The 5731-nt window shown below is 40.6% G+C and overlaps 1 pseudogene; it reads left to right on the top strand.

The window, feature by feature from the left end:
- Positions 1-1410: 1410 nt before the first annotated feature.
- Positions 1411-5731, top strand: part of LOC106143931 — a 5544-nt pseudogene continuing 1223 nt past the window's right edge.

Consider the following 5731-nt stretch of genomic DNA (forward strand, 5'->3'; position numbering starts at 1 on the left):
ACGTCTTCATCCAGTTTCTAAAGCAGAGCCCAGCTTACCCACCCTTGTGATTTCCAAACAATGCTAACAAAGCCCAGGTAGTGACAATGTGCTAAGGATGATGCTGACGGGAAGAGAAATGTCTGAACATGTCACTTCTTTCCTTTACACAGGTTTTCCTGAGCCATCTTGAGCTACATTAAACATTCCTCCTCCAACTCCTATGGGAAACAGCTATATGACAGTTGCAAAGTCTTTGTCCTTTGCAGTCCTGAAACATTCCAAGATTTACAAAGAGTGCTGAGATCGCCAGGAACTCTGCTCGCTGCTTCTGACAAAGGCCCTACTAGTAGCTGTTATGTGCCAGGTCTACGTTATATCACCTTCTGAAAAATGTTAGGAGGTCAGAATCATCACACGTGTTTTCAAGATTGAGAAAGCTGGGCCAGGAGTGAAGGAACAGGCCTATACCCCCAGCATTCTGAAGGCAGGGGAAGCTGTCTTGGGTAGACAGGGAGGACTTGCATTAAAAAAAAAAAAATTCATCAAAGTACACTTCTAAGAGGTGGATGAGTCTCCCTAAATCATACAGTTGAGGCAGGATTGAGACTCATATGTCTATGCAGAAATAGTCTACCACCTTTCCTCATGATTATGTTTATTTCCAATTACTTCATTGTTTCTTCATGGAGTAGGCACAACATCTAGCACTTTATAAATTCAGTTTAACACTTGTGACTACACATTTGGACAGCTGTTACTAATAACCCCACTTTGGAAACAAAAGGACTGATTTCATCTCTAACGCTGAGACTTTTAATAAATATTTTCTCAGCATCTCCTGCTGTTTTGGCAGTCACTAGTGCACTCGTAAGCAATTTATGCCTCCAGGGTCCAGTTCCCTGATCCAACGTCTGAGACAAAGCCCTTTTGAGGACTGGGCAAAGCCACTTGACATAGCAGTCGCAAGGCTCAGTCAGAAATAAAAGAACAAAAGAGTATCAAATTGCATTTTCCTTGGATAGTCTGTGGAAAACAGAGATGGTATCAGCCGACATGTGTGCAAGTTGCTTATTAAATATGTATTTATCGGAGAAGTACTTAAGCAAATAACTGAGTAAAATAGTCTTAAAGGCTCCTCTGAGTCAGGGTAACTACTGGTTAATTCTCAGTTATTGTGTAGTTGAAAATTCATGCAAGTAAAACTCCTATGGTGTGTTTAAGAGCGGCTAAGAGAGAGAAATAAATGCTTTCTCACTAAACTTGGAAAGGGAGACAGGATTACTCAGTCTATTGATTAATGATCAGGAGAAGGTGCTGCCAACCAGAAGGAAAGAGCTGCAGATTTCCAAATTGCTCAGGTTAATCAGGAAGAGGGATGGCAAGATAGAGACGTGGGACACCCATGACAGTGAGCAGCATCGCGGGGCGATGCTCAGCACAGCAATAAGCATATCAGGTTACTTCAATCGTCGGGAACAGCATAAACAACAGGTGCGTTCTGGGTTTGGAAGAGCTTGAGATTCTGCTCGTGCAGCCTAATGGAACCCTTGAAATAATTAAAATGTCTCAAAAAAAAAACTGGTGCGTGAGGTGTCAAAGCAGATAACTCAATAGAGATGTCAGCTTTCTGGATATCAGCCATCAAAACAACAGTGAAGATCTAAGACTAGAATAAATTTCTCCTTCCTTGGCCAATAGCTGGAATGACAGTGACTTCTTGCTCATGTGTTCTCAACCGAGTGTAAGCTTTGAGGAGAGAGGGGGATACAGAAGAGCTATCCCTATAGACTCTACCCTGAACTGTTAAGAAAGCTTACTTTTATCTCTTCTTCCTTTCTAGAAATAACTTTCGGAATGCAAAACTAAGTGACATTCTTCTCCTGATAAATTTATTTTTCAGAAAGATTACATCCTAGGAGCTGCATAATCTTTAAACCATCCCTAAATTTCAGTTCTAAGATGTATAGTTTTTATGTGGTTCATAGACGAAACTCTCTTGTCCCGGCTTTCTGCCCTTTTCTGTCTTAGTCCATCTTCTGTTGCGAAAACAGAATGCCTGATCCTGTAGAGCCTTTAAGTGATAAAACCGTTGAAAGGTAAAGTCTAGTCAGGGATATCAGGCCATTGGAAAGAAATGGTTGAGATCTAGCCCCCTCTCGTCTGTATTAGTCATTAGACAAAGGCCTCCTTTGAGGAGGAGGGGGAGGGAAAGAGAGGAGCAGAGGTTAAACAAAAGGGAAATTTATCCTCACCCCTCACGATTCTCTTCCCAAGCCCAAGCATCAGTTTCTCCTCTGCCTTCTCAGTCCTTTGCGTGGGTCTCTATTTAGCAACATGTTTTCCTACCTCCACCAACAATTTCCGTGGGGATTCTCAGAGGGAAGAGAAGCTGTCTGATTTGTCTTCACACCAGCATGTCACCAGCAGAGAGCCTGGCACCATGCTGAGGATTTGCTTAATCAATTAGTTACTAATGAGGAAAGCTGGAGCGCCAGTTTGCAATGTTTGTAGAGTAATCTATTCCTCCCTGAGCTCCCACAGACCTGCGTTAATATAGTTATAGCTTATGATAACCAAATCATACATTGCAAGTTCCCCACGCCAGGTTTCTCTTCCCTTCAAACTTCTAAGCACTTCGAGGACAGAAACTTCAAGCGACTCATCTTTGCTTTCTCTGTCATGAGCGACGTTGGAGGACGATATGCTAAGAAAATAACCTAACCACAGAAGGATTCAATATTGTTTATCTAAGGAATATAAAGTAGTCAACACAGAAACAAATGTGTTGTAGTTATTACCTACATGTGGAGTAGTTATTACCAGTTATCTTAGAAGGAGAAAATAGGAGGATATTGGTCAAAGACTGCAGAGTTTCACATGAACAAGATGAAATCTCTTTACAGTCATGGTAGTTACAATTGTCAATATCCTATTGTATATTAAACACTTTAAATTTTGTTTAGAAGTTGGATCTTACGCTATGTTAAATGTTCTAATCACAAAACAAACTAACAAATAAAGAAGACAGGAAAATGGAAGTAGTTGATATGTTAACAGTTCTGACGATGATGGTGTCATGAGTACATCGGCTTCTGACTCATCAAGTTGTGCACATTCAATACACATGGCTTTCTATTGTACACAGCTGTATCGCTGCAGGGTGATGCTTAAAAGAAAGCAGCTTGGGGGGTCATTCCTCCAATCTTTACAGCAAAAACAAAACCAAAACAAAAAGAAACAACTGGTCAATCTGAAAGTCGATGAACCTTGTCATAGCCATCAGAATGGTTTCAATAGACAAGCAAATGCAGAAATTACCAACTAAAAAAGTAAAAATGAACACAGTTCAAACCAGAGAGGTCATAACAAGAAGACTAACCAGAGAAACAAGTGAAGAACTATCTAATAGAAAAATAAAAGTGACAACTATTTATTAAGCCATACTTTGCCAAGAATTATGCAAGTGTGTATGTTATACAATAACGTATGTGTGTGTGTGTGTGTGCGTGTGTGTTGTGTGTGTGTGTGATGTTAAGAGAAAAAGAGCTCAAAAGTAAGCTTTCTGTATTCCTGGTTTGCAGATGAGATTGCCTGGAGTCCCACACTTAGCATATGGCTAAGCTGCATGCAAGTTCTAAATACTATGGAGTGTTTTGTTTTTCTTTTTGTTTTGCTTTTGCTTGTTTGTTTGTTTTTGCTTTATCAAGCCATTTTATCCAAGGACCACAATGGCTCCAAATAGCACATATGTAAAAAAAAATGTATTTGAATAAGTATAAAATTGACATCACATCAAACCTCCAAAACATAGGATAGAACCAGATTTATCTCTAATTTCTTCCAAGAGTCTGCCATTCACTCTTCTGCTGCCCTAGCTGATGGCCATGAGGCCCTCAGGGAACATAGGAAGGAGGGCTGCAAGTCTCACTGGCTCCATTCTCATGCTTCTGCATAGTTGGCATTCTATGACAGTCAACACCTGAAATCCAACCTGCACTTAATCATTAAGAGTTTATTTTTCATTTCAGCCATACGCATTAAGCATTTGTTAACATCTAAAGTCTGATAAGTGATACAAAAATGAATTACAGTTATCACTTTAGTAAGTCCTTACAACTGTAAAGCGCTCTGCTCTTCAGAAAGGACCTTCACATATATCATCACAAATAATCCTCACACACCAAGGAGAGGTGATTTGTCATGCTTGCTTTACTTAAGAAGCACATACATTTCAGTCACACAGCCAACTGAGATTTGGGCAACTGAGATTTGAACATAGGGCTTCTGATCAGAATATATATATATGTAATAATAGATGTATATTTATATGAGGAATATAAAGAATACTCTTTTCCAAGAAGATGCCACTCAATAAAAGAGACTGGAAAATAACTTGAATGAGAGGTGGGGAAAGTGATTTCATAGAGGAACAGAATCTTAGGAAATACAAAGCAGATGATAGCTGAATTAAGAAGGCTCAACACTGGGTGCTTTCCTCTCTCCCCTTCCCAAACTTCTTTCCCACTGATCTCAGGTCCATTTTATAACTGGACACCAAAGCCCAGGGGAAGACCTTCTCTGTAGGAGACATAAACACTGATCCCATGTTAGGTACAAGTGATGTCGCTCTTGGCAAACATGAAGCAATCAAAAGGAGCATCTTAAAATTAGGGGGCCGGAGGAGTAGACCTACACATCAGGACTTCCAAAAAATGAGAAGGGCAAGGTCTGTGTTCACAACTGGTTTCTGTGATGACCAAAGATCAAGCGTTAATCAGCATTGGGGAATCGGTATATTCATGAGATACAGGTCTGCCTATCGTCCACCCAATCCTTGGTAGGGGAATGGCCATGTGACAACAATTTGTGCTCTAAACAGAGCTCTGCATACCACTCAGCCAACATGGGCTGCTTCTGCACCTAGTAGCTATGTGTGGACAAGGCGGTGAGAATTAAAGGTAAAATCATCCTCCACTCACTTTCTCTCTCCCTCTTTGCACTTCCACATCGGAGGGTATATTGCTTTCTGTGTTTCTCAAGTTGACTGTGCTTAGAATTAAGGTACAAGAGTCTTTTGTAGTATGACACTAAATATGCTAACTGATATAAAAATCGATATTCTCTCTAATTGATTAGGCCTTGTCTATTTCTCATTCTGAGTTATAATGCTAGCCCAAGAACCAGAAAATAGAAATGATTTTGGTGGCATTGCAAGACTCCTTATCCACCTTATCTCTCAGATTACAAATAGTGGTCTGAAGTAGTATAGTATTGGAATCCATTTGATTGGCAGTAGCAAGTGTCAGGAATGGGGGCATAAGGAAATCTCCACTCCCTGTCTATTGTCAGGAACACTTTCTCTTGCCAGAGAACCCTTGACTTCCCACTTTCACCAGTCTCTAATTTTGGACCTTAACCATCGATAGTATAATGACTTCTCAAACTCTTTGCCAAAGACTCAGAAAAATTGTATGACTCATCCAAAAGGAAACATTGCCACCAAGAGGGAGGTAGATGAGAAAAAAGAAAGAAAGAAACATGCCTAAACATGAGTAATAAGAACCCAGAGACAGACTGGGCAGTGGTGGCACACACCTTTAATCCCAGAACTTGGAAGGCAGGGGTAGGCAGATCTCTATGAGTTTGAGGCTAGCCTGGTCTCCAAGAGCTAGTTCCAGGACAGCCTCCAAAGCTACAGAGAAACCCTGTCTCAAAAAACCAAAATAGGAGGAGGAGGAGGAGGAGGAGG

Source organism: Microtus ochrogaster, chromosome 15 (assembly GCF_000317375.1).
Source record: "Microtus ochrogaster isolate Prairie Vole_2 chromosome 15, MicOch1.0, whole genome shotgun sequence".
Classification (NCBI taxonomy): Eukaryota; Metazoa; Chordata; class Mammalia; order Rodentia; family Cricetidae; genus Microtus; species Microtus ochrogaster.